At 47.7% G+C, this 25,613-nt stretch overlaps 17 non-coding genes across 17 annotated transcripts; all 17 read left to right on the top strand.

The window, feature by feature from the left end:
• The first annotated feature begins 1,256 nt into the window (after positions 1-1,256).
• On the top strand, positions 1,257-1,447 carry LOC142691870 (U2 spliceosomal RNA). Its single transcript, XR_012860381.1, has one exon. It is a non-coding gene; the product is annotated as a U2 spliceosomal RNA (small nuclear RNA).
• A 1,296-nt stretch (positions 1,448-2,743) lies between these two features.
• Positions 2,744-2,930, top strand: LOC142692153 (U2 spliceosomal RNA). The gene has a single exon (XR_012860637.1). It is a non-coding gene; the product is annotated as a U2 spliceosomal RNA (small nuclear RNA).
• A 1,280-nt stretch (positions 2,931-4,210) lies between these two features.
• LOC142691857 (U2 spliceosomal RNA) lies at positions 4,211-4,401 on the top strand. Its single transcript, XR_012860370.1, has one exon. It is a non-coding gene; the product is annotated as a U2 spliceosomal RNA (small nuclear RNA).
• A 1,296-nt stretch (positions 4,402-5,697) lies between these two features.
• Positions 5,698-5,888, top strand: LOC142692694 (U2 spliceosomal RNA). The gene has a single exon (XR_012861115.1). It is a non-coding gene; the product is annotated as a U2 spliceosomal RNA (small nuclear RNA).
• Positions 5,889-7,172: 1,284 nt separating this feature from the next.
• Positions 7,173-7,363, top strand: LOC142692682 (U2 spliceosomal RNA). The gene has a single exon (XR_012861104.1). It is a non-coding gene; the product is annotated as a U2 spliceosomal RNA (small nuclear RNA).
• A 1,288-nt stretch (positions 7,364-8,651) lies between these two features.
• On the top strand, positions 8,652-8,842 carry LOC142692670 (U2 spliceosomal RNA). Its single transcript, XR_012861093.1, has one exon. It is a non-coding gene; the product is annotated as a U2 spliceosomal RNA (small nuclear RNA).
• A 1,281-nt stretch (positions 8,843-10,123) lies between these two features.
• Positions 10,124-10,314, top strand: LOC142692658 (U2 spliceosomal RNA). The gene has a single exon (XR_012861082.1). It is a non-coding gene; the product is annotated as a U2 spliceosomal RNA (small nuclear RNA).
• Positions 10,315-11,606: 1,292 nt separating this feature from the next.
• LOC142692646 (U2 spliceosomal RNA) lies at positions 11,607-11,797 on the top strand. The gene has a single exon (XR_012861071.1). It is a non-coding gene; the product is annotated as a U2 spliceosomal RNA (small nuclear RNA).
• Positions 11,798-13,089: 1,292 nt separating this feature from the next.
• On the top strand, positions 13,090-13,280 carry LOC142692633 (U2 spliceosomal RNA). The gene has a single exon (XR_012861059.1). It is a non-coding gene; the product is annotated as a U2 spliceosomal RNA (small nuclear RNA).
• Positions 13,281-14,560: 1,280 nt separating this feature from the next.
• On the top strand, positions 14,561-14,751 carry LOC142692621 (U2 spliceosomal RNA). The gene has a single exon (XR_012861048.1). It is a non-coding gene; the product is annotated as a U2 spliceosomal RNA (small nuclear RNA).
• Positions 14,752-16,040: 1,289 nt separating this feature from the next.
• Positions 16,041-16,231, top strand: LOC142692608 (U2 spliceosomal RNA). The gene has a single exon (XR_012861037.1). It is a non-coding gene; the product is annotated as a U2 spliceosomal RNA (small nuclear RNA).
• A 1,296-nt stretch (positions 16,232-17,527) lies between these two features.
• On the top strand, positions 17,528-17,718 carry LOC142692596 (U2 spliceosomal RNA). Its single transcript, XR_012861026.1, has one exon. It is a non-coding gene; the product is annotated as a U2 spliceosomal RNA (small nuclear RNA).
• Positions 17,719-19,018: 1,300 nt separating this feature from the next.
• LOC142692132 (U2 spliceosomal RNA) lies at positions 19,019-19,209 on the top strand. Its single transcript, XR_012860618.1, has one exon. It is a non-coding gene; the product is annotated as a U2 spliceosomal RNA (small nuclear RNA).
• Positions 19,210-20,481: 1,272 nt separating this feature from the next.
• Positions 20,482-20,672, top strand: LOC142692584 (U2 spliceosomal RNA). Its single transcript, XR_012861015.1, has one exon. It is a non-coding gene; the product is annotated as a U2 spliceosomal RNA (small nuclear RNA).
• Positions 20,673-21,968: 1,296 nt separating this feature from the next.
• LOC142692572 (U2 spliceosomal RNA) lies at positions 21,969-22,159 on the top strand. The gene has a single exon (XR_012861004.1). It is a non-coding gene; the product is annotated as a U2 spliceosomal RNA (small nuclear RNA).
• A 1,296-nt stretch (positions 22,160-23,455) lies between these two features.
• Positions 23,456-23,646, top strand: LOC142692560 (U2 spliceosomal RNA). The gene has a single exon (XR_012860993.1). It is a non-coding gene; the product is annotated as a U2 spliceosomal RNA (small nuclear RNA).
• Positions 23,647-24,942: 1,296 nt separating this feature from the next.
• LOC142692548 (U2 spliceosomal RNA) lies at positions 24,943-25,133 on the top strand. Its single transcript, XR_012860982.1, has one exon. It is a non-coding gene; the product is annotated as a U2 spliceosomal RNA (small nuclear RNA).
• The last annotated feature ends 480 nt before the right edge of the window (positions 25,134-25,613 follow it).

Raw genomic sequence — 25,613 nt, 5'->3', positions numbered from 1 at the left:
TTTGCTATTGTTTCTGTCTTTCTGAAGGGATCTCCCCTTTTAATCCCATTATTTCAACACCTGTTGGACAATGCATGAGTGATAATGAGCTCATTGATTAAATGCAATTAATGAATAGATTGCCACCTCTTGTTGTGTGTCGTCTGTGTTTCTGTGTTTCCGGCATTTCACATTGGAACACCTCATTCACCTTCCTTGTCTTCTCTCCGCCCTCCCTTTTAGGTAAGTTAAAGAGCTGCACCTGAGCCAGCCACTGATTGATTGATTGATTGATTGATTGATTGATTGATTGATTGATTGATTGATTGATTGATTGATGCAGCACAACAGTCAAATAGTGGAGTGGAGTAGGGGAACAGCAAACAGCCAATAAAGCAGCCCGCCCGCTCGCCTGCCCGCCACAATGGACCTACCTGTGTACACTAGATGGATGTGATGGAATGTACTGTCGTCCCTACATTTCAAGAAGAAGTAAGAATTGCAGTTGCAACAAAGCCTTGCTTGCCTACAAAGAGAGCAGCAATTTGGATTTGTTACTATGTTACCTAGAAGAATAACAAACTGTGCAAGGATGGAGGTTGTAGGAGCAAGGAGAAGTTGTCTGTAAAGTTGGTGGATGCCTATTTTCCATTTTGCAGTCCCTTGTCTCCCTCTTGTGGCCTCCTGGAGGCAACTAGCTGTGCAAAAAAAAGACAGCCTGGCGGCCGGCTGTTGCAGTGTTGCCCTCTCAGGCAACACTGAGTGACTGACTGAGCCTCACCGTCTTATATAAAGTTCAGACGGAACTTTGCACGTGTCATAGTGGAGCCCTCAGGATTCCAGAGCCAGCTTTCTGACATCATAATGGGGCCTCAGAGATAAAAGCCTGGGCCCAGGCAGTGTTGGTCAGTGCTGCTCAGCAGGCAGCACTGGACTGGACTGGATTACAGCTGATACAAGGTGTGAAGGAACAAGGGGTGGCTGTGGGCATGCACTTGCTGCCGCTGCCAGTGTTTATCTGCATGGCAGCAGGGCATTTGGGCGTTGCCAGGAAGGCGTTTTTATGTAGATTCCTCCTCTTTCAGCACTGCATTGTGGTGCAAGCAAAAGAAGCAAATCCTGTCTGGCTTCCTCTCCGGCCTTTATTCACCTCCCGTGTAGCTGTGAGTGTGTGAGCCTGCAGGGCCCCATGGAATTGCCTAGAAGTAGGCTGAATCGCTGCAAGGGCTGAACAGCAGTATCGGGCAGGCTCGGGCAACGCGCGGCCCGTTCGGGTTATCGCTTCTCGGCCTTTTGGCTAAGATCAAGTGTAGTATCTGTTCTTATCAGTTTAATATCTGATACGTCCCCTATCTGGGGACCATATATTAAATGGATTTTTAGAACAGGGAGATGGAAATAGAGCTTGCTCTGTCCACTCCACGCATTGACCTGGTATTGCAGTATTTCCAGGACCGGTGCACCCTTTCCTTATGTGTTGACTAAAAGCAGATTCCAAAAGTGTTTTTTGTCTTTGCTATTGTTTCTGTCTTTCTGAAGGGATCTCCCCTTTTAATCCCATTATTTCAACACCTGTTGGACAATGCATGAGTGATAATGAGCTCATTGATTAAATGCAATTAATGAATAGATTGCCACCTCTTGTTGTGTGTCGTCTGTGTTTCTGTGTTTCCGGCATTTCACATTGGAACACCTCATTCACCTTCCTTGTCTTCTCTCCGCCCTCCCTTTTAGGTAAGTTAAAGAGCTGCACCTGAGCCAGCCACTGATTGATTGATTGATTGATTGATTGATTGATTGATTGATTGATTGATTGATTGATTGATGCAGCACAACAGTCAAATAGTGGAGTGGAGTAGGGGAACAGCAAACAGCCAATAAAGCAGCCCGCCCGCTCGCCTGCCCGCCACAATGGACCTACCTGTGTACACTAGATGGATGTGATGGAATGTACTGTCGTCCCTACATTTCAAGAAGAAGTAAGAATTGCAGTTGCAACAAAGCCTTGCTTGCCTACAAAGAGAGCAGCAATTTGGATTTGTTACTATGTTACCTAGAAGAATAACAAACTGTGCAAGGATGGAGGTTGTAGGAGCAAGGAGAAGTTGTCTGTAAAGTTGGTGGATGCCTATTTTCCATTTTGCAGTCCCTTGTCTCCCTCTTGTGGCCTCCTGGAGGCAACTAGCTGTGCAAAAAAAAGACAGCCTGGCGGCCGGCTGTTGCAGTGTTGCCCTCTCAGGCAACACTGAGTGACTGACTGAGCCTCACCGTCTTATATAAAGTTCAGACGGAACTTTGCACGTGTCATAGTGGAGCCCTCAGGATTCCAGAGCCAGCTTTCTGACATCATAATGGGGCCTCAGAGATAAAAGCCTGGGCCCAGGCAGTGTTGGTCAGTGCTGCTCAGCAGGCAGCACTGGACTGGACTGGATTACAGCTGATACAAGGTGTGAAGGAACAAGGGGTGGCTGTGGGCATGCACTTGCTGCCGCTGCCAGTGTTTATCTGCATGGCAGCAGGGCATTTGGGCGTTGCCAGGAAGGCGTTTTTATGTAGATTCCTCCTCTTTCAGCACTGCATTGTGGTGCAAGCAAAAGAAGCAAATCCTGTCTGGCTTCCTCTCCGGCCTTTATTCACCTCCCGTGTAGCTGTGAGTGTGTGAGCCTGCAGGGCCCCATGGAATTGCCTAGAAGTAGGCTGAATCGCTGCAAGGGCTGAACAGCAGTATCGGGCAGGCTCGGGCAACGCGCGGCCCGTTCGGGTTATCGCTTCTCGGCCTTTTGGCTAAGATCAAGTGTAGTATCTGTTCTTATCAGTTTAATATCTGATACGTCCCCTATCTGGGGACCATATATTAAATGGATTTTTAGAACAGGGAGATGGAAATAGAGCTTGCTCTGTCCACTCCACGCATTGACCTGGTATTGCATTCCAGGACCGGTGCACCCTTTCCTTATGTGTTGACTAAAAGCAGATTCCAAAAGTGTTTTTTGTCTTTGCTATTGTTTCTGTCTTTCTGAAGGGATCTCCCCTTTTAATCCCATTATTTCAACACCTGTTGGACAATGCATGAGTGATAATGAGCTCATTGATTAAATGCAATTAATGAATAGATTGCCACCTCTTGTTGTGTGTCGTCTGTGTTTCTGTGTTTCCGGCATTTCACATTGGAACACCTCATTCACCTTCCTTGTCTTCTCTCCGCCCTCCCTTTTAGGTAAGTTAAAGAGCTGCACCTGAGCCAGCCACTGATTGATTGATTGATTGATTGATTGATTGATTGATTGATTGATGCAGCACAACAGTCAAATAGTGGAGTGGAGTAGGGGAACAGCAAACAGCCAATAAAGCAGCCCGCCCGCTCGCCTGCCCGCCACAATGGACCTACCTGTGTACACTAGATGGATGTGATGGAATGTACTGTCGTCCCTACATTTCAAGAAGAAGTAAGAATTGCAGTTGCAACAAAGCCTTGCTTGCCTACAAAGAGAGCAGCAATTTGGATTTGTTACTATGTTACCTAGAAGAATAACAAACTGTGCAAGGATGGAGGTTGTAGGAGCAAGGAGAAGTTGTCTGTAAAGTTGGTGGATGCCTATTTTCCATTTTGCAGTCCCTTGTCTCCCTCTTGTGGCCTCCTGGAGACAACTAGCTGTGCAAAAAAAAGACAGCCTGGCGGCCGGCTGTTGCAGTGTTGCCCTCTCAGGCAACACTGAGTGACTGACTGAGCCTCACCGTCTTATATAAAGTTCAGACGGAACTTTGCACGTGTCATAGTGGAGCCCTCAGGATTCCAGAGCCAGCTTTCTGACATCATAATGGGGCCTCAGAGATAAAAGCCTGGGCCCAGGCAGTGTTGGTCAGTGCTGCTCAGCAGGCAGCACTGGACTGGACTGGATTACAGCTGATACAAGGTGTGAAGGAACAAGGGGTGGCTGTGGGCATGCACTTGCTGCCGCTGCCAGTGTTTATCTGCATGGCAGCAGGGCATTTGGGCGTTGCCAGGAAGGCGTTTTTATGTAGATTCCTCCTCTTTCAGCACTGCATTGTGGTGCAAGCAAAAGAAGCAAATCCTGTCTGGCTTCCTCTCCGGCCTTTATTCACCTCCCGTGTAGCTGTGAGTGTGTGAGCCTGCAGGGCCCCATGGAATTGCCTAGAAGTAGGCTGAATCGCTGCAAGGGCTGAACAGCAGTATCGGGCAGGCTCGGGCAACGCGCGGCCCGTTCGGGTTATCGCTTCTCGGCCTTTTGGCTAAGATCAAGTGTAGTATCTGTTCTTATCAGTTTAATATCTGATACGTCCCCTATCTGGGGACCATATATTAAATGGATTTTTAGAACAGGGAGATGGAAATAGAGCTTGCTCTGTCCACTCCACGCATTGACCTGGTATTGCAGTATTTCCAGGACCGGTGCACCCTTTCCTTATGTGTTGACTAAAAGCAGATTCCAAAAGTGTTTTTTGTCTTTGCTATTGTTTCTGTCTTTCTGAAGGGATCTCCCCTTTTAATCCCATTATTTCAACACCTGTTGGACAATGCATGAGTGATAATGAGCTCATTGATTAAATGCAATTAATGAATAGATTGCCACCTCTTGTTGTGTGTCGTCTGTGTTTCTGTGTTTCCGGCATTTCACATTGGAACACCTCATTCACCTTCCTTGTCTTCTCTCCGCCCTCCCTTTTAGGTAAGTTAAAGAGCTGCACCTGAGCCAGCCACTGATTGATTGATTGATTGATTGATTGATTGATTGATTGATTGATTGATTGATTGATTGATGCAGCACAACAGTCAAATAGTGGAGTGGAGTAGGGGAACAGCAAACAGCCAATAAAGCAGCCCGCCCGCTCGCCTGCCCGCCACAATGGACCTACCTGTGTACACTAGATGGATGTGATGGAATGTACTGTCGTCCCTACATTTCAAGAAGAAGTAAGAATTGCAGTTGCAACAAAGCCTTGCTTGCCTACAAAGAGAGCAGCAATTTGGATTTGTTACTATGTTACCTAGAAGAATAACAAACTGTGCAAGGATGGAGGTTGTAGGAGCAAGGAGAAGTTGTCTGTAAAGTTGGTGGATGCCTATTTTCCATTTTGCAGTCCCTTGTCTCCCTCTTGTGGCCTCCTGGAGGCAACTAGCTGTGCAAAAAAAAGACAGCCTGGCGGCCGGCTGTTGCAGTGTTGCCCTCTCAGGCAACACTGAGTGACTGACTGAGCCTCACCGTCTTATATAAAGTTCAGACGGAACTTTGCACGTGTCATAGTGGAGCCCTCAGGATTCCAGAGCCAGCTTTCTGACATCATAATGGGGCCTCAGAGATAAAAGCCTGGGCCCAGGCAGTGTTGGTCAGTGCTGCTCAGCAGGCAGCACTGGACTGGACTGGATTACAGCTGATACAAGGTGTGAAGGAACAAGGGGTGGCTGTGGGCATGCACTTGCTGCCGCTGCCAGTGTTTATCTGCATGGCAGCAGGGCATTTGGGCGTTGCCAGGAAGGCGTTTTTATGTAGATTCCTCCTCTTTCAGCACTGCATTGTGGTGCAAGCAAAAGAAGCAAATCCTGTCTGGCTTCCTCTCCGGCCTTTATTCACCTCCCGTGTAGCTGTGAGTGTGTGAGCCTGCAGGGCCCCATGGAATTGCCTAGAAGTAGGCTGAATCGCTGCAAGGGCTGAACAGCAGTATCGGGCAGGCTCGGGCAACGCGCGGCCCGTTCGGGTTATCGCTTCTCGGCCTTTTGGCTAAGATCAAGTGTAGTATCTGTTCTTATCAGTTTAATATCTGATACGTCCCCTATCTGGGGACCATATATTAAATGGATTTTTAGAACAGGGAGATGGAAATAGAGCTTGCTCTGTCCACTCCACGCATTGACCTGGTATTGCAGTATTTCCAGGACCGGTGCACCCTTTCCTTATGTGTTGACTAAAAGCAGATTCCAAAAGTGTTTTTTGTCTTTGCTATTGTTTCTGTCTTTCTGAAGGGATCTCCCCTTTTAATCCCATTATTTCAACACCTGTTGGACAATGCATGAGTGATAATGAGCTCATTGATTAAATGCAATTAATGAATAGATTGCCACCTCTTGTTGTGTGTCGTCTGTGTTTCTGTGTTTCCGGCATTTCACATTGGAACACCTCATTCACCTTCCTTGTCTTCTCTCCGCCCTCCCTTTTAGGTAAGTTAAAGAGCTGCACCTGAGCCAGCCACTGATTGATTGATTGATTGATTGATTGATTGATTGATTGATTGATTGATGCAGCACAACAGTCAAATAGTGGAGTGGAGTAGGGGAACAGCAAACAGCCAATAAAGCAGCCCGCCCGCTCGCCTGCCCGCCACAATGGACCTACCTGTGTACACTAGATGGATGTGATGGAATGTACTGTCGTCCCTACATTTCAAGAAGAAGTAAGAATTGCAGTTGCAACAAAGCCTTGCTTGCCTACAAAGAGAGCAGCAATTTGGATTTGTTACTATGTTACCTAGAAGAATAACAAACTGTGCAAGGATGGAGGTTGTAGGAGCAAGGAGAAGTTGTCTGTAAAGTTGGTGGATGCCTATTTTCCATTTTGCAGTCCCTTGTCTCCCTCTTGTGGCCTCCTGGAGGCAACTAGCTGTGCAAAAAAAAGACAGCCTGGCGGCCGGCTGTTGCAGTGTTGCCCTCTCAGGCAACACTGAGTGACTGACTGAGCCTCACCGTCTTATATAAAGTTCAGACGGAACTTTGCACGTGTCATAGTGGAGCCCTCAGGATTCCAGAGCCAGCTTTCTGACATCATAATGGGGCCTCAGAGATAAAAGCCTGGGCCCAGGCAGTGTTGGTCAGTGCTGCTCAGCAGGCAGCACTGGACTGGACTGGATTACAGCTGATACAAGGTGTGAAGGAACAAGGGGTGGCTGTGGGCATGCACTTGCTGCCGCTGCCAGTGTTTATCTGCATGGCAGCAGGGCATTTGGGCGTTGCCAGGAAGGCGTTTTTATGTAGATTCCTCCTCTTTCAGCACTGCATTGTGGTGCAAGCAAAAGAAGCAAATCCTGTCTGGCTTCCTCTCCGGCCTTTATTCACCTCCCGTGTAGCTGTGAGTGTGTGAGCCTGCAGGGCCCCATGGAATTGCCTAGAAGTAGGCTGAATCGCTGCAAGGGCTGAACAGCAGTATCGGGCAGGCTCGGGCAACGCGCGGCCCGTTCGGGTTATCGCTTCTCGGCCTTTTGGCTAAGATCAAGTGTAGTATCTGTTCTTATCAGTTTAATATCTGATACGTCCCCTATCTGGGGACCATATATTAAATGGATTTTTAGAACAGGGAGATGGAAATAGAGCTTGCTCTGTCCACTCCACGCATTGACCTGGTATTGCAGTATTTCCAGGACCGGTGCACCCTTTCCTTATGTGTTGACTAAAAGCAGATTCCAAAAGTGTTTTTTGTCTTTGCTATTGTTTCTGTCTTTCTGAAGGGATCTCCCCTTTTAATCCCATTATTTCAACACCTGTTGGACAATGCATGAGTGATAATGAGCTCATTGATTAAATGCAATTAATGAATAGATTGCCACCTCTTGTTGTGTGTCGTCTGTGTTTCTGTGTTTCCGGCATTTCACATTGGAACACCTCATTCACCTTCCTTGTCTTCTCTCCGCCCTCCCTTTTAGGTAAGTTAAAGAGCTGCACCTGAGCCAGCCACTGATTGATTGATTGATTGATTGATTGATTGATTGATTGATTGATTGATTGATGCAGCACAACAGTCAAATAGTGGAGTGGAGTAGGGGAACAGCAAACAGCCAATAAAGCAGCCCGCCCGCTCGCCTGCCCGCCACAATGGACCTACCTGTGTACACTAGATGGATGTGATGGAATGTACTGTCGTCCCTACATTTCAAGAAGAAGTAAGAATTGCAGTTGCAACAAAGCCTTGCTTGCCTACAAAGAGAGCAGCAATTTGGATTTGTTACTATGTTACCTAGAAGAATAACAAACTGTGCAAGGATGGAGGTTGTAGGAGCAAGGAGAAGTTGTCTGTAAAGTTGGTGGATGCCTATTTTCCATTTTGCAGTCCCTTGTCTCCCTCTTGTGGCCTCCTGGAGGCAACTAGCTGTGCAAAAAAAAGACAGCCTGGCGGCCGGCTGTTGCAGTGTTGCCCTCTCAGGCAACACTGAGTGACTGACTGAGCCTCACCGTCTTATATAAAGTTCAGACGGAACTTTGCACGTGTCATAGTGGAGCCCTTAGGATTCCAGAGCCAGCTTTCTGACATCATAATGGGGCCTCAGAGATAAAAGCCTGGGCCCAGGCAGTGTTGGTCAGTGCTGCTCAGCAGGCAGCACTGGACTGGACTGGATTACAGCTGATACAAGGTGTGAAGGAACAAGGGGTGGCTGTGGGCATGCACTTGCTGCCGCTGCCAGTGTTTATCTGCATGGCAGCAGGGCATTTGGGCGTTGCCAGGAAGGCGTTTTTATGTAGATTCCTCCTCTTTCAGCACTGCATTGTGGTGCAAGCAAAAGAAGCAAATCCTGTCTGGCTTCCTCTCCGGCCTTTATTCACCTCCCGTGTAGCTGTGAGTGTGTGAGCCTGCAGGGCCCCATGGAATTGCCTAGAAGTAGGCTGAATCGCTGCAAGGGCTGAACAGCAGTATCGGGCAGGCTCGGGCAACGCGCGGCCCGTTCGGGTTATCGCTTCTCGGCCTTTTGGCTAAGATCAAGTGTAGTATCTGTTCTTATCAGTTTAATATCTGATACGTCCCCTATCTGGGGACCATATATTAAATGGATTTTTAGAACAGGGAGATGGAAATAGAGCTTGCTCTGTCCACTCCACGCATTGACCTGGTATTGCAGTATTTCCAGGACCGGTGCACCCTTTCCTTATGTGTTGACTAAAAGCAGATTCCAAAAGTGTTTTTTGTCTTTGCTATTGTTTCTGTCTTTCTGAAGGGATCTCCCCTTTTAATCCCATTATTTCAACACCTGTTGGACAATGCATGAGTGATAATGAGCTCATTGATTAAATGCAATTAATGAATAGATTGCCACCTCTTGTTGTGTGTCGTCTGTGTTTCTGTGTTTCCGGCATTTCACATTGGAACACCTCATTCACCTTCCTTGTCTTCTCTCCGCCCTCCCTTTTAGGTAAGTTAAAGAGCTGCACCTGAGCCAGCCACTGATTGATTGATTGATTGATTGATTGATTGATTGATTGATTGATTGCAGCACAACAGTCAAATAGTGGAGTGGAGTAGGGGAACAGCAAACAGCCAATAAAGCAGCCCGCCCGCTCGCCTGCCCGCCACAATGGACCTACCTGTGTACACTAGATGGATGTGATGGAATGTACTGTCGTCCCTACATTTCAAGAAGAAGTAAGAATTGCAGTTGCAACAAAGCCTTGCTTGCCTACAAAGAGAGCAGCAATTTGGATTTGTTACTATGTTACCTAGAAGAATAACAAACTGTGCAAGGATGGAGGTTGTAGGAGCAAGGAGAAGTTGTCTGTAAAGTTGGTGGATGCCTATTTTCCATTTTGCAGTCCCTTGTCTCCCTCTTGTGGCCTCCTGGAGGCAACTAGCTGTGCAAAAAAAAGACAGCCTGGCGGCCGGCTGTTGCAGTGTTGCCCTCTCAGGCAACACTGAGTGACTGACTGAGCCTCACCGTCTTATATAAAGTTCAGACGGAACTTTGCACGTGTCATAGTGGAGCCCTCAGGATTCCAGAGCCAGCTTTCTGACATCATAATGGGGCCTCAGAGATAAAAGCCTGGGCCCAGGCAGTGTTGGTCAGTGCTGCTCAGCAGGCAGCACTGGACTGGACTGGATTACAGCTGATACAAGGTGTGAAGGAACAAGGGGTGGCTGTGGGCATGCACTTGCTGCCGCTGCCAGTGTTTATCTGCATGGCAGCAGGGCATTTGGGCGTTGCCAGGAAGGCGTTTTTATGTAGATTCCTCCTCTTTCAGCACTGCATTGTGGTGCAAGCAAAAGAAGCAAATCCTGTCTGGCTTCCTCTCCGGCCTTTATTCACCTCCCGTGTAGCTGTGAGTGTGTGAGCCTGCAGGGCCCCATGGAATTGCCTAGAAGTAGGCTGAATCGCTGCAAGGGCTGAACAGCAGTATCGGGCAGGCTCGGGCAACGCGCGGCCCGTTCGGGTTATCGCTTCTCGGCCTTTTGGCTAAGATCAAGTGTAGTATCTGTTCTTATCAGTTTAATATCTGATACGTCCCCTATCTGGGGACCATATATTAAATGGATTTTTAGAACAGGGAGATGGAAATAGAGCTTGCTCTGTCCACTCCACGCATTGACCTGGTATTGCAGTATTTCCAGGACCGGTGCACCCTTTCCTTATGTGTTGACTAAAAGCAGATTCCAAAAGTGTTTTTTGTCTTTGCTATTGTTTCTGTCTTTCTGAAGGGATCTCCCCTTTTAATCCCATTATTTCAACACCTGTTGGACAATGCATGAGTGATAATGAGCTCATTGATTAAATGCAATTAATGAATAGATTGCCACCTCTTGTTGTGTGTCGTCTGTGTTTCTGTGTTTCCGGCATTTCACATTGGAACACCTCATTCACCTTCCTTGTCTTCTCTCCGCCCTCCCTTTTAGGTAAGTTAAAGAGCTGCACCTGAGCCAGCCACTGATTGATTGATTGATTGATTGATTGATTGATTGATTGATTGATTGATTGATTGATGCAGCACAACAGTCAAATAGTGGAGTGGAGTAGGGGAACAGCAAACAGCCAATAAAGCAGCCCGCCCGCTCGCCTGCCCGCCACAATGGACCTACCTGTGTACACTAGATGGATGTGATGGAATGTACTGTCGTCCCTACATTTCAAGAAGAAGTAAGAATTGCAGTTGCAACAAAGCCTTGCTTGCCTACAAAGAGAGCAGCAATTTGGATTTGTTACTATGTTACCTAGAAGAATAACAAACTGTGCAAGGATGGAGGTTGTAGGAGCAAGGAGAAGTTGTCTGTAAAGTTGGTGGATGCCTATTTTCCATTTTGCAGTCCCTTGTCTCCCTCTTGTGGCCTCCTGGAGGCAACTAGCTGTGCAAAAAAAAGACAGCCTGGCGGCCGGCTGTTGCAGTGTTGCCCTCTCAGGCAACACTGAGTGACTGACTGAGCCTCACCGTCTTATATAAAGTTCAGACGGAACTTTGCACGTGTCATAGTGGAGCCCTCAGGATTCCAGAGCCAGCTTTCTGACATCATAATGGGGCCTCAGAGATAAAAGCCTGGGCCCAGGCAGTGTTGGTCAGTGCTGCTCAGCAGGCAGCACTGGACTGGACTGGATTACAGCTGATACAAGGTGTGAAGGAACAAGGGGTGGCTGTGGGCATGCACTTGCTGCCGCTGCCAGTGTTTATCTGCATGGCAGCAGGGCATTTGGGCGTTGCCAGGAAGGCGTTTTTATGTAGATTCCTCCTCTTTCAGCACTGCATTGTGGTGCAAGCAAAAGAAGCAAATCCTGTCTGGCTTCCTCTCCGGCCTTTATTCACCTCCCGTGTAGCTGTGAGTGTGTGAGCCTGCAGGGCCCCATGGAATTGCCTAGAAGTAGGCTGAATCGCTGCAAGGGCTGAACAGCAGTATCGGGCAGGCTCGGGCAACGCGCGGCCCGTTCGGGTTATCGCTTCTCGGCCTTTTGGCTAAGATCAAGTGTAGTATCTGTTCTTATCAGTTTAATATCTGATACGTCCCCTATCTGGGGACCATATATTAAATGGATTTTTAGAACAGGGAGATGGAAATAGAGCTTGCTCTGTCCACTCCACGCATTGACCTGGTATTGCAGTATTTCCAGGACCGGTGCACCCTTTCCTTATGTGTTGACTAAAAGCAGATTCCAAAAGTGTTTTTTGTCTTTGCTATTGTTTCTGTCTTTCTGAAGGGATCTCCCCTTTTAATCCCATTATTTCAACACCTGTTGGACAATGCATGAGTGATAATGAGCTCATTGATTAAATGCAATTAATGAATAGATTGCCACCTCTTGTTGTGTGTCGTCTGTGTTTCTGTGTTTCCGGCATTTCACATTGGAACACCTCATTCACCTTCCTTGTCTTCTCTCCGCCCTCCCTTTTAGGTAAGTTAAAGAGCTGCACCTGAGCCAGCCACTGATTGATTGATTGATTGATTGATTGATTGATTGATTGATTGATTGATTGATTGATGCAGCACAACAGTCAAATAGTGGAGTGGAGTAGGGGAACAGCAAACAGCCAATAAAGCAGCCCGCCCGCTCGCCTGCCCGCCACAATGGACCTACCTGTGTACACTAGATGGATGTGATGGAATGTACTGTCGTCCCTACATTTCAAGAAGAAGTAAGAATTGCAGTTGCAACAAAGCCTTGCTTGCCTACAAAGAGAGCAGCAATTTGGATTTGTTACTATGTTACCTAGAAGAATAACAAACTGTGCAAGGATGGAGGTTGTAGGAGCAAGGAGAAGTTGTCTGTAAAGTTGGTGGATGCCTATTTTCCATTTTGCAGTCCCTTGTCTCCCTCTTGTGGCCTCCTGGAGGCAACTAGCTGTGCAAAAAAAAGACAGCCTGGCGGCCGGCTGTTGCAGTGTTGCCCTCTCAGGCAACACTGAGTGACTGACTGAGCCTCACCGTCTTATATAAAGTTCAGACGGAACTTTGCACGTGTCATAGTGGAGCCCTCAGGATTCCAGAGCCAGCTTTCTGACATCATAATGGGGCCTCAGAGATAAAAGCCTGGGCCCAGGCAGTGTTGGTCAGTGCTGCTCAGCAGGCAGCACTGGACTGGACTGGATTACAGCTGATACAAGGTGTGAAGGAACAAGGGGTGGCTGTGGGCATGCACTTGCTGCCGCTGCCAGTGTTTATCTGCATGGCAGCAGGGCATTTGGGCGTTGCCAGGAAGGCGTTTTTATGTAGATTCCTCCTCTTTCAGCACTGCATTGTGGTGCAAGCAAAAGAAGCAAATCCTGTCTGGCTTCCTCTCCGGCCTTTATTCACCTCCCGTGTAGCTGTGAGTGTGTGAGCCTGCAGGGCCCCATGGAATTGCCTAGAAGTAGGCTGAATCGCTGCAAGGGCTGAACAGCAGTATCGGGCAGGCTCGGGCAACGCGCGGCCCGTTCGGGTTATCGCTTCTCGGCCTTTTGGCTAAGATCAAGTGTAGTATCTGTTCTTATCAGTTTAATATCTGATACGTCCCCTATCTGGGGACCATATATTAAATGGATTTTTAGAACAGGGAGATGGAAATAGAGCTTGCTCTGTCCACTCCACGCATTGACCTGGTATTGCAGTATTTCCAGGACCGGTGCACCCTTTCCTTATGTGTTGACTAAAAGCAGATTCCAAAAGTGTTTTTTGTCTTTGCTATTGTTTCTGTCTTTCTGAAGGGATCTCCCCTTTTAATCCCATTATTTCAACACCTGTTGGACAATGCATGAGTGATAATGAGCTCATTGATTAAATGCAATTAATGAATAGATTGCCACCTCTTGTTGTGTGTCGTCTGTGTTTCTGTGTTTCCGGCATTTCACATTGGAACACCTCATTCACCTTCCTTGTCTTCTCTCCGCCCTCCCTTTTAGGTAAGTTAAAGAGCTGCACCTGAGCCAGCCACTGATTGATTGATTGATTGATTGATTGATTGATTGATTGATTGATGCAGCACAACAGTCAAATAGTGGAGTGGAGTAGGGGAACAGCAAACAGCCAATAAAGCAGCCCGCCCGCTCGCCTGCCCGCCACAATGGACCTACCTGTGTACACTAGATGGATGTGATGGAATGTACTGTCGTCCCTACATTTCAAGAAGAAGTAAGAATTGCAGTTGCAACAAAGCCTTGCTTGCCTACAAAGAGAGCAGCAATTTGGATTTGTTACTATGTTACCTAGAAGAATAACAAACTGTGCAAGGATGGAGGTTGTAGGAGCAAGGAGAAGTTGTCTGTAAAGTTGGTGGATGCCTATTTTCCATTTTGCAGTCCCTTGTCTCCCTCTTGTGGCCTCCTGGAGGCAACTAGCTGTGCAAAAAAAAGACAGCCTGGCGGCCGGCTGTTGCAGTGTTGCCCTCTCAGGCAACACTGAGTGACTGACTGAGCCTCACCGTCTTATATAAAGTTCAGACGGAACTTTGCACGTGTCATAGTGGAGCCCTCAGGATTCCAGAGCCAGCTTTCTGACATCATAATGGGGCCTCAGAGATAAAAGCCTGGGCCCAGGCAGTGTTGGTCAGTGCTGCTCAGCAGGCAGCACTGGACTGGACTGGATTACAGCTGATACAAGGTGTGAAGGAACAAGGGGTGGCTGTGGGCATGCACTTGCTGCCGCTGCCAGTGTTTATCTGCATGGCAGCAGGGCATTTGGGCGTTGCCAGGAAGGCGTTTTTATGTAGATTCCTCCTCTTTCAGCACTGCATTGTGGTGCAAGCAAAAGAAGCAAATCCTGTCTGGCTTCCTCTCCGGCCTTTATTCACCTCCCGTGTAGCTGTGAGTGTGTGAGCCTGCAGGGCCCCATGGAATTGCCTAGAAGTAGGCTGAATCGCTGCAAGGGCTGAACAGCAGTATCGGGCAGGCTCGGGCAACGCGCGGCCCGTTCGGGTTATCGCTTCTCGGCCTTTTGGCTAAGATCAAGTGTAGTATCTGTTCTTATCAGTTTAATATCTGATACGTCCCCTATCTGGGGACCATATATTAAATGGATTTTTAGAACAGGGAGATGGAAATAGAGCTTGCTCTGTCCACTCCACGCATTGACCTGGTATTGCAGTATTTCCAGGACCGGTGCACCCTTTCCTTATGTGTTGACTAAAAGCAGATTCCAAAAGTGTTTTTTGTCTTTGCTATTGTTTCTGTCTTTCTGAAGGGATCTCCCCTTTTAATCCCATTATTTCAACACCTGTTGGACAATGCATGAGTGATAATGAGCTCATTGATTAAATGCAATTAATGAATAGATTGCCACCTCTTGTTGTGTGTCGTCTGTGTTTCTGTGTTTCCGGCATTTCACATTGGAACACCTCATTCACCTTCCTTGTCTTCTCTCCGCCCTCCCTTTTAGGTAAGTTAAAGAGCTGCACCTGAGCCAGCCACTGATTGATTGATTGATTGATTGATTGATTGATTGATTGATTGATTGATTGATGCAGCACAACAGTCAAATAGTGGAGTGGAGTAGGGGAACAGCAAACAGCCAATAAAGCAGCCCGCCCGCTCGCCTGCCCGCCACAATGGACCTACCTGTGTACACTAGATGGATGTGATGGAATGTACTGTCGTCCCTACATTTCAAGAAGAAGTAAGAATTGCAGTTGCAACAAAGCCTTGCTTGCCTACAAAGAGAGCAGCAATTTGGATTTGTTACTATGTTACCTAGAAGAATAACAAACTGTGCAAGGATGGAGGTTGTAGGAGCAAGGAGAAGTTGTCTGTAAAGTTGGTGGATGCCTATTTTCCATTTTGCAGTCCCTTGTCTCCCTCTTGTGGCCTCCTGGAGGCAACTAGCTGTGCAAAAAAAAAGACAGCCTGGCGGCCGGCTGTTGCAGTGTTGCCCTCTCAGGCAACACTGAGTGACTGACTGAGCCTCACCGTCTTATATAAAGTTCAGACGGAACTTTGCACGTGTCATAGTGGAGCCCTCAGGATTCCAGAGCCAGCTTTCTGACATCATAATGGGGCCTCAGAGATAAAAGCCTGGGCCCAGGCAGTGTTGGTCAGTGCTGCTCAGCAGGCAGCACTGGACTGGACTGGATTACAGCTGATACAAGGTGTGAAGGAACAAGGGGTGGCTGTGGGCATGCACTTGCTGCCGCTGCCAGTGTTTATCTGCATGGCAGCAGGGCATTTGGGCGTTGCCAGGAAGGCGTTTTTATGTAGATTCCTCCTCTTTCAGCACTGCATTGTGCTGCAAGCAAAAGAAGCAAATCCTGTCTGGCTTCCTCTCCGGCCTTTATTCACCTCCCGTGTAGCTGTGAGTGTGTGAGCCTGCAGGGCCCCATGGAATTGCCTAGAAGTAGGCTGAATCGCTGCAAGGGCTGAACAGCAGTATCGGGCAGGCTCGGGCAACGCGCGGCCCGTTCGGGTTATCGCTTCTCGGCCTTTTGGCTAAGATCAAGTGTAGTATCTGTTCTTATCAGTTTAATATCTGATACGTCCCCTATCTGGGGACCATATATTAAATGGATTTTTAGAACAGGGAGATGGAAATAGAGCTTGCTCTGTCCACTCCACGCATTGACCTGGTATTGCAGTATTTCCAGGACCGGTGCACCCTTTCCTTATGTGTTGACTAAAAGCAGATTCCAAAAGTGTTTTTTGTCTTTGCTATTGTTTCTGTCTTTCTGAAGGGATCTCCCCTTTTAATCCCATTATTTCAACACCTGTTGGACAATGCATGAGTGATAATGAGCTCATTGATTAAATGCAATTAATGAATAGATTGCCACCTCTTGTTGTGTGTCGTCTGTGTTTCTGTGTTTCCGGCATTTCACATTGGAACACCTCATTCACCTTCCTTGTCTTCTCTCCGCCCTCCCTTTTAGGTAAGTTAAAGAGCTGCACCTGAGCCAGCCACTGATTGATTGATTGATTGATTGATTGATTGATTGATTGATTGATTGATTGATTGATTGATGCAGCACAACAGTCAAATAGTGGAGTGGAGTAGGGGAACAGCAAACAGCCAATAAAGCAGCCCGCCCGCTCGCCTGCCCGCCACAATGGACCTACCTGTGTACACTAGATGGATGTGATGGAATGTACTGTCGTCCCTACATTTCAAGAAGAAGTAAGAATTGCAGTTGCAACAAAGCCTTGCTTGCCTACAAAGAGAGCAGCAATTTGGATTTGTTACTATGTTACCTAGAAGAATAACAAACTGTGCAAGGATGGAGGTTGTAGGAGCAAGGAGAAGTTGTCTGTAAAGTTGGTGGATGCCTATTTTCCATTTTGCAGTCCCTTGTCTCCCTCTTGTGGCCTCCTGGAGGCAACTAGCTGTGCAAAAAAAAGACAGCCTGGCGGCCGGCTGTTGCAGTGTTGCCCTCTCAGGCAACACTGAGTGACTGACTGAGCCTCACCGTCTTATATAAAGTTCAGACGGAACTTTGCACGTGTCATAGTGGAGCCCTCAGGATTCCAGAGCCAGCTTTCTGACATCATAATGGGGCCTCAGAGATAAAAGCCTGGGCCCAGGCAGTGTTGGTCAGTGCTGCTCAGCAGGCAGCACTGGACTGGACTGGATTACAGCTGATACAAGGTGTGAAGGAACAAGGGGTGGCTGTGGGCATGCACTTGCTGCCGCTGCCAGTGTTTATCTGCATGGCAGCAGGGCATTTGGGCGTTGCCAGGAAGGCGTTTTTATGTAGATTCCTCCTCTTTCAGCACTGCATTGTGGTGCAAGCAAAAGAAGCAAATCCTGTCTGGCTTCCTCTCCGGCCTTTATTCACCTCCCGTGTAGCTGTGAGTGTGTGAGCCTGCAGGGCCCCATGGAATTGCCTAGAAGTAGGCTGAATCGCTGCAAGGGCTGAACAGCAGTATCGGGCAGGCTCGGGCAACGCGCGGCCCGTTCGGGTTATCGCTTCTCGGCCTTTTGGCTAAGATCAAGTGTAGTATCTGTTCTTATCAGTTTAATATCTGATACGTCCCCTATCTGGGGACCATATATTAAATGGATTTTTAGAACAGGGAGATGGAAATAGAGCTTGCTCTGTCCACTCCACGCATTGACCTGGTATTGCAGTATTTCCAGGACCGGTGCACCCTTTCCTTATGTGTTGACTAAAAGCAGATTCCAAAAGTGTTTTTTGTCTTTGCTATTGTTTCTGTCTTTCTGAAGGGATCTCCCCTTTTAATCCCATTATTTCAACACCTGTTGGACAATGCATGAGTGATAATGAGCTCATTGATTAAATGCAATTAATGAATAGATTGCCACCTCTTGTTGTGTGTCGTCTCTGTTTCTGTGTTTCCGGCATTTCACATTGGAACACCTCATTCACCTTCCTTGTCTTCTCTCCGCCCTCCCTTTTAGGTAAGTTAAAGAGCTGCACCTGAGCCAGCCACTGATTGATTGATTGATTGATTGATTGATTGATTGATTGATTGATTGATTGATTGATTGATTGATGCAGCACAACAGTCAAATAGTGGAGTGGAGTAGGGGAACAGCAAACAGCCAATAAAGCAGCCCGCCCGCTCGCCTGCCCGCCACAATGGACCTACCTGTGTACACTAGATGGATGTGATGGAATGTACTGTCGTCCCTACATTTCAAGAAGAAGTAAGAATTGCAGTTGCAACAAAGCCTTGCTTGCCTACAAAGAGAGCAGCAATTTGGATTTGTTACTATGTTACCTAGAAGAATAACAAACTGTGCAAGGATGGAGGTTGTAGGAGCAAGGAGAAGTTGTCTGTAAAGTTGGTGGATGCCTATTTTCCATTTTGCAGTCCATTGTCTCCCTCTTGTGGCCTCCTGGAGGCAACTAGCTGTGCAAAAAAAAGACAGCCTGGCGGCCGGCTGTTGCAGTGTTGCCCTCTCAGGCAACACTGAGTGACTGACTGAGCCTCACCGTCTTATATAAAGTTCAGACGGAACTTTGCACGTGTCATAGTGGAGCCCTCAGGATTCCAGAGCCAGCTTTCTGACATCATAATGGGGCCTCAGAGATAAAAGCCTGGGCCCAGGCAGTGTTGGTCAGTGCTGCTCAGCAGGCAGCACTGGACTGGACTGGATTACAGCTGATACAAGGTGTGCAGGAACAAGGGGTGGCTGTGGGCATGCACTTGCTGCCGCTGCCAGTGTTTATCTGCATGGCAGCAGGGCATTTGGGCGTTGCCAGGAAGGCGTTTTTATGTAGATTCCTCCTCTTTCAGCACTGCATTGTGGTGCAAGCAAAAGAAGCAAATCCTGTCTGGCTTCCTCTCCGGCCTTTATTCACCTCCCGTGTAGCTGTGAGTGTGTGAGCCTGCAGGGCCCCATGGAATTGCCTAGAAGTAGGCTGAATCGCTGCAAGGGCTGAACAGCAGTATCGGGCAGGCTCGGGCAACGCGCGGCCCGTTCGGGTTATCGCTTCTCGGCCTTTTGGCTAAGATCAAGTGTAGTATATGTTCTTATCAGTTTAATATCTGATACGTCCCCTATCTGGGGACCATATATTAAATGGATTTTTAGAACAGGGAGATGGAAATAGAGCTTGCTCTGTCCACTCCACGCATTGACCTGGTATTGCAGTATTTCCAGGACCGGTGCACCCTTTCCTTATGTGTTGACTAAAAGCAGATTCCAAAAGTGTTTTTTGTCTTTGCTATTGTTTCTGTCTTTCTGAAGGGATCTCCCCTTTTAATCCCATTATTTCAACACCTGTTGGACAATGCATGAGTGATAATGAGCTCATTGATTAAATGCAATTAATGAATAGATTGCCACCTCTTGTTGTGTGTCGTCTGTGTTTCTGTGTTTCCGGCATTTCACATTGGAACACCTCATTCACCTTCCTTGTCTTCTCTCCGCCCTCCCTTTTAGGTAAGTTAAAGAGCTGCACCTGAGCCAGCCACTGATTGATTGATTGATTGATTGATTGATTGATTGATGCAGCACAACAGTCAAATAGTGGAGTGGAGTAGGGGAACAGCAAACAGCCAATAAAGCAGCCCGCCCGCTCGCCTGCCCGCCACAATGGACCTACCTGTGTACACTAGATGGATGTGATGGAATGTACTGTCGTCCCTACATTTCAAGAAGAAGTAAGAATTGCAGTTGCAACAAAGCCTTGCTTGCCTACAAAGAGAGCAGCAATTTGGATTTGTTACTATGTTACCTAGAAGAATAACAAACTGTGCAAGGATGGAGGTTGTAGGAGCAAGGAGAAGTTGTCTGTAAAGTTGGTGGATGCCTATTTTCCATTTTGCAGTCCCTTGTCTCCCTCTTGTGGCCTCCTGGAGGCAACTAGCTGTGCAAAAAAAAGACAGCCTGGCGGCCGGCTGTTGCAGTGTTGCCCTCTCAGGCAACACTGAGTGACTGACTGAGCCTCACCGTCTTATATAAAGTTCAGACGGAACTTTGCACGTGTCATAGTGGAGCCCTCAGGATTCCAGAGCCAGCTTTCTGACATCATAATGGGGCCTCAGAGATAAAAGCCTGGGCCCAGGCAGTGTTGGTCAGTGCTGCTCAGCAGGCAGCACTGGACTGGACTGGATTACAGCTGATACAAGGTGTGAAGGAACAAGGGGTGGCTGTGGGCATGCACTTGCTGCCGCTGCCAGTGTTTATCTGCATGGCAGCAGGGCATTTGGGCGTTGCCAGGAAGGCGTTTTTATGTAGATTCCTCCTCTTTCAGCACTGCATTGTGGTGCAAGCAAAAGAAGCAAATCCTGTCTGGCTTCCTCTCCGGCCTTTATTCACCTCCCGTGTAGCTGTGAGTGTGTGAGCCTGCAGGGCCCCATGGAATTGCCTAGAAGTAGGCTGAATCGCTGCAAGGGCTGAACAGCAGTATCGGGCAGGCTCGGGCAACGCGAGGCCCGTTCGGGTTATCGCTTCTCGGCCTTTTGGCTAAGATCAAGTGTAGTATCTGTTCTTATCAGTTTAATATCTGATACGTCCCCTATCTGGGGACCATATATTAAATGGATTTTTAGAACAGGGAGATGGAAATAGAGCTTGCTCTGTCCACTCCACGCATTGACCTGGTATTGCAGTATTTCCAGGACCGGTGCACCCTTTCCTTATGTGTTGACTAAAAGCAGATTCCAAAAGTGTTTTTTGTCTTTGCTATTGTTTCTGTCTTTCTGAAGGGATCTCCCCTTTTAATCCCATTATTTCAACACCTGTTGGACAATGCATGAGTGATAATGAGCTCATTGATTAAATGCAATTAATGAATAGATTGCCACCTCTTGTTGTGTGTCGTCTGTGTTTCTGTGTTTCCGGCATTTCACATTGGAACACCTCATTCACCTTCCTTGTCTTCTCTCCGCCCTCCCTTTTAGGTAAGTTAAAGAGCTGCACCTGAGCCAGCCACTGATTGATTGATTGATTGATTGATTGATTGATTGATTGATTGATTGATTGATTGATTGATGCAGCACAACAGTCAAATAGTGGAGTGGAGTAGGGGAACAGCAAACAGCCAATAAAGCAGCCCGCCCGCTCGCCTGCCCGCCACAATGGACCTACCTGTGTACACTAGATGGATGTGATGGAATGTACTGTCGTCCCTACATTTCAAGAAGAAGTAAGAATTGCAGTTGCAACAAAGCCTTGCTTGCCTACAAAGAGAGCAGCAATTTGGATTTGTTACTATGTTACCTAGAAGAATAACAAACTGTGCAAGGATGGAGGTTGTAGGAGCAAGGAGAAGTTGTCTGTAAAGTTGGTGGATGCCTATTTTCCATTTTGCAGTCCCTTGTCTCCCTCTTGTGGCCTCCTGGAGGCAACTAGCTGTGCAAAAAAAAGACAGCCTGGCGGCCGGCTGTTGCAGTGTTGCCCTCTCAGGCAACACTGAGTGACTGACTGAGCCTCACCGTCTTATATAAAGTTCAGACGGAACTTTGCACGTGTCATAGTGGAGCCCTCAGGATTCCAGAGCCAGCTTTCTGACATCATAATGGGGCCTCAGAGATAAAAGCCTGGGCCCAGGCAGTGTTGGTCAGTGCTGCTCAGCAGGCAGCACTGGACTGGACTGGATTACAGCTGATACAAGGTGTGAAGGAACAAGGGGTGGCTGTGGGCATGCACTTGCTGCCGCTGCCAGTGTTTATCTGCATGGCAGCAGGGCATTTGGGCGTTGCCAGGAAGGCGTTTTTATGTAGATTCCTCCTCTTTCAGCACTGCATTGTGGTGCAAGCAAAAGAAGCAAATCCTGTCTGGCTTCCTCTCCGGCCTTTATTCACCTCCCGTGTAGCTGTGAGTGTGTGAGCCTGCAGGGCCCCATGGAATTGCCTAGAAGTAGGCTGAATCGCTGCAAGGGCTGAACAGCAGTATCGGGCAGGCTCGGGCAACGCGCGGCCCGTTCGGGTTATCGCTTCTCGGCCTTTTGGCTAAGATCAAGTGTAGTATCTGTTCTTATCAGTTTAATATCTGATACGTCCCCTATCTGGGGACCATATATTAAATGGATTTTTAGAACAGGGAGATGGAAATAGAGCTTGCTCTGTCCACTCCACGCATTGACCTGGTATTGCAGTATTTCCAGGACCGGTGCACCCTTTCCTTATGTGTTGACTAAAAGCAGATTCCAAAAGTGTTTTTTGTCTTTGCTATTGTTTCTGTCTTTCTGAAGGGATCTCCCCTTTTAATCCCATTATTTCAACACCTGTTGGACAATGCATGAGTGATAATGAGCTCATTGATTAAATGCAATTAATGAATAGATTGCCACCTCTTGTTGTGTGTCGTCTGTGTTTCTGTGTTTCCGGCATTTCACATTGGAACACCTCATTCACCTTCCTTGTCTTCTCTCCGCCCTCCCTTTTAGGTAAGTTAAAGAGCTGCACCTGAGCCAGCCACTGATTGATTGATTGATTGATTGATTGATTGATTGATTGATTGATTGATTGATTGATTGATGCAGCACAACAGTCAAATAGTGGAGTGGAGTAGGGGAACAGCAAACAGCCAATAAAGCAGCCCGCCCGCTCGCCTGCCCGCCACAATGGACCTACCTGTGTACACTAGATGGATGTGATGGAATGTACTGTCGTCCCTACATTTCAAGAAGAAGTAAGAATTGCAGTTGCAACAAAGCCTTGCTTGCCTACAAAGAGAGCAGCAATTTGGATTTGTTACTATGTTACCTAGAAGAATAACAAACTGTGCAAGGATGGAGGTTGTAGGAGCAAGGAGAAGTTGTCTGTAAAGTTGGTGGATGCCTATTTTCCATTTTGCAGTCCCTTGTCTCCCTCTTGTGGCCTCCTGGAGGCAACTAGCTGTGCAAAAAAAAGACAGCCTGGCGGCCGGCTGTTGCAGTGTTGCCCTCTCAGGCAACACTGAGTGACTGACTGAGCCTCACCGTCTTATATAAAGTTCAGACGGAACTTTGCACGTGTCATAGTGGAGCCCTCAGGATTCCAGAGCCAGCTTTCTGACATCATAATGGGGCCTCAGAGATAAAAGCCTGGGCCCAGGCAGTGTTGGTCAGTGCTGCTCAGCAGGCAGCACTGGACTGGACTGGATTACAGCTGATACAAGGTGTGAAGGAACAAGGGGTGGCTGTGGGCATGCACTTGCTGCCGCTGCCAGTGTTTATCTGCATGGCAGCAGGGCATTTGGGCGTTGCCAGGAAGGCGTTTTTATGTAGATTCCTCCTCTTTCAGCACTGCATTGTGGTGCAAGCAAAAGAAGCAAATCCTGTCTGGCTTCCTCTCCGGCCTTTATTCACCTCCCGTGTAGCTGTGAGTGTGTGAGCCTGCAGGGCCCCATGGAATTGCCTAGAAGTAGGCTGAATCGCTGCAAGGGCTGAACAGCAGTATCGGGCAGGCTCGGGCAACGCGCGGCCCGTTCGGGTTATCGCTTCTCGGCCTTTTGGCTAAGATCAAGTGTAGTATCTGTTCTTATCAGTTTAATATCTGATACGTCCCCTATCTGGGGACCATATATTAAATGGATTTTTAGAACAGGGAGATGGAAATAGAGCTTGCTCTGTCCACTCCACGCATTGACCTGGTATTGCAGTATTTCCAGGACCGGTGCACCCTTTCCTTATGTGTTGACTAAAAGCAGATTCCAAAAGTGTTTTTTGTCTTTGCTATTGTTTCTGTCTTTCTGAAGGGATCTCCCCTTTTAATCCCATTATTTCAACACCTGTTGGACAATGCATGAGTGATAATGAGCTCATTGATTAAATGCAATTAATGAATAGATTGCCACCTCTTGTTGTGTGTCGTCTGTGTTTCTGTGTTTCCGGCATTTCACATTGGAACACCTCATTCACCTTCCTTGTCTTCTCTCCGCCCTCCCTTTTAGGTAAGTTAAAGAGCTGCACCTGAGCCAGCCACTGATTGATTGATTGATTGATTGATTGATTGATTGATTGATTGATTGATTGATTGATTGATTGATGCAGCACAACAGTCAAATAGTGGAGTGGAGTAGGGGAACAGCAAACAGCCAATAAAGCAGCCCGCCCGCTCGCCTGCCCGCCACAATGGACCTACCTGTGTACACTAGATGGATGTGATGGAATGTACTGTCGTCCCTACATTTCAAGAAGAAGTAAGAATTGCAGTTGCAACAAAGCCTTGCTTGCCTACAAAGAGAGCAGCAATTTGGATTTGTTACTATGTTACCTAGAAGAATAACAAACTGTGCAAGGATGGAGGTTGTAGGAGCAAGGAGAAGTTGTCTGTAAAGTTGGTGCCTATTTTCCATTTTGCAGTCCCTTGTCTCCCTCTTGTGGCCTCCTGGAGGCAACTAGCTGTGCAAAAAAAAGACAGCCTGGCGGCCGGCTGTTGCAGTGTTGCCCTCTCAGGCAACACTGAGTGACTGACTGAGCCTCACCGTCTTATATAAAGTTCAGACGGAACTTTGCACGTGTCATAGTGGAGCCCTCAGGATTCCAGAGCCAGCTTTCTGACATCATAATGGGGCCTCAGAGATAAAAGCCTGGGCCCAGGCAGTGTTGGTCAGTGCTGCTCAGCAGGCAGCACTGGACTGGACTGGATTACAGCTGATACAAGGTGTGAAGGAACAAGGGGTGGCTGTGGGCATGCACTTGCTGCCGCTGCCAGTGTTTATCTGCATGGCAGCAGGGCATTTGGGCGTTGCCAGGAAGGCGTTTTTATGTAGATTCCTCCTCTTTCAGCACTGCATTGTGGTGCAAGCAAAAGAAGCAAATCCTGTCTGGCTTCCTCTCCGGCCTTTATTCACCTCCCGTGTAGCTGTGAGTGTGTGAGCCTGCAGGGCCCCATGGAATTGCCTAGAAGTAGGCTGAATCGCTGCAAGGGCTGAACAGCAGTATCGGGCAGGCTCGGGCAACGCGCGGCCCGTTCGGGTTATCGCTTCTCGGCCTTTTGGCTAAGATCAAGTGTAGTATCTGTTCTTATCAGTTTAATATCTGATACGTCCCCTATCTGGGGACCATATATTAAATGGATTTTTAGAACAGGGAGATGGAAATAGAGCTTGCTCTGTCCACTCCACGCATTGACCTGGTATTGCAGTATTTCCAGGACCGGTGCACCCTTTCCTTATGTGTTGACTAAAAGCAGATTCCAAAAGTGTTTTTTGTCTTTGCTATTGTTTCTGTCTTTCTGAAGGGATCTCCCCTTTTAATCCCATTATTTCAACACCTGTTGGACAATGCATGAGTGATAATGAGCTCATTGATTAAATGCAATTAATGAATAGATTGCCACCTCTTGTTGTGTGTCGTCTGTGTTTCTGTGTTTCCGGCATTTCACATTGGAACACCTCATTCACCTTCCTTGTCTTCTCTCCGCCCTCCCTTTTAGGTAAGTTAAAGAGCTGCACCTGAGCCAGCCACTGATTGATTGATTGATTGATTGATTGATTGATTGATTGATTGATTGATTCAGCACAACAGTCAAATAGTGGAGTGGAGTAGGGGAACAGCAAACAGCCAATAAAGCAGCCCGCCCGCTCGCCTGCCCGCCACAATGGACCTACCTGTGTACACTAGATGGATGTGATGGAATGTACTGTCGT

The sequence above is a fragment of the Rhinoderma darwinii genome (genome assembly GCF_050947455.1).
Source record: "Rhinoderma darwinii isolate aRhiDar2 chromosome 5 unlocalized genomic scaffold, aRhiDar2.hap1 SUPER_5_unloc_39, whole genome shotgun sequence".
In the NCBI taxonomy this organism is placed as follows: Eukaryota; Metazoa; Chordata; class Amphibia; order Anura; family Rhinodermatidae; genus Rhinoderma; species Rhinoderma darwinii.
Note: the sequence above shows the minus strand (reverse complement) of the source record. Positions and strands in the feature narration are given on the sequence as shown.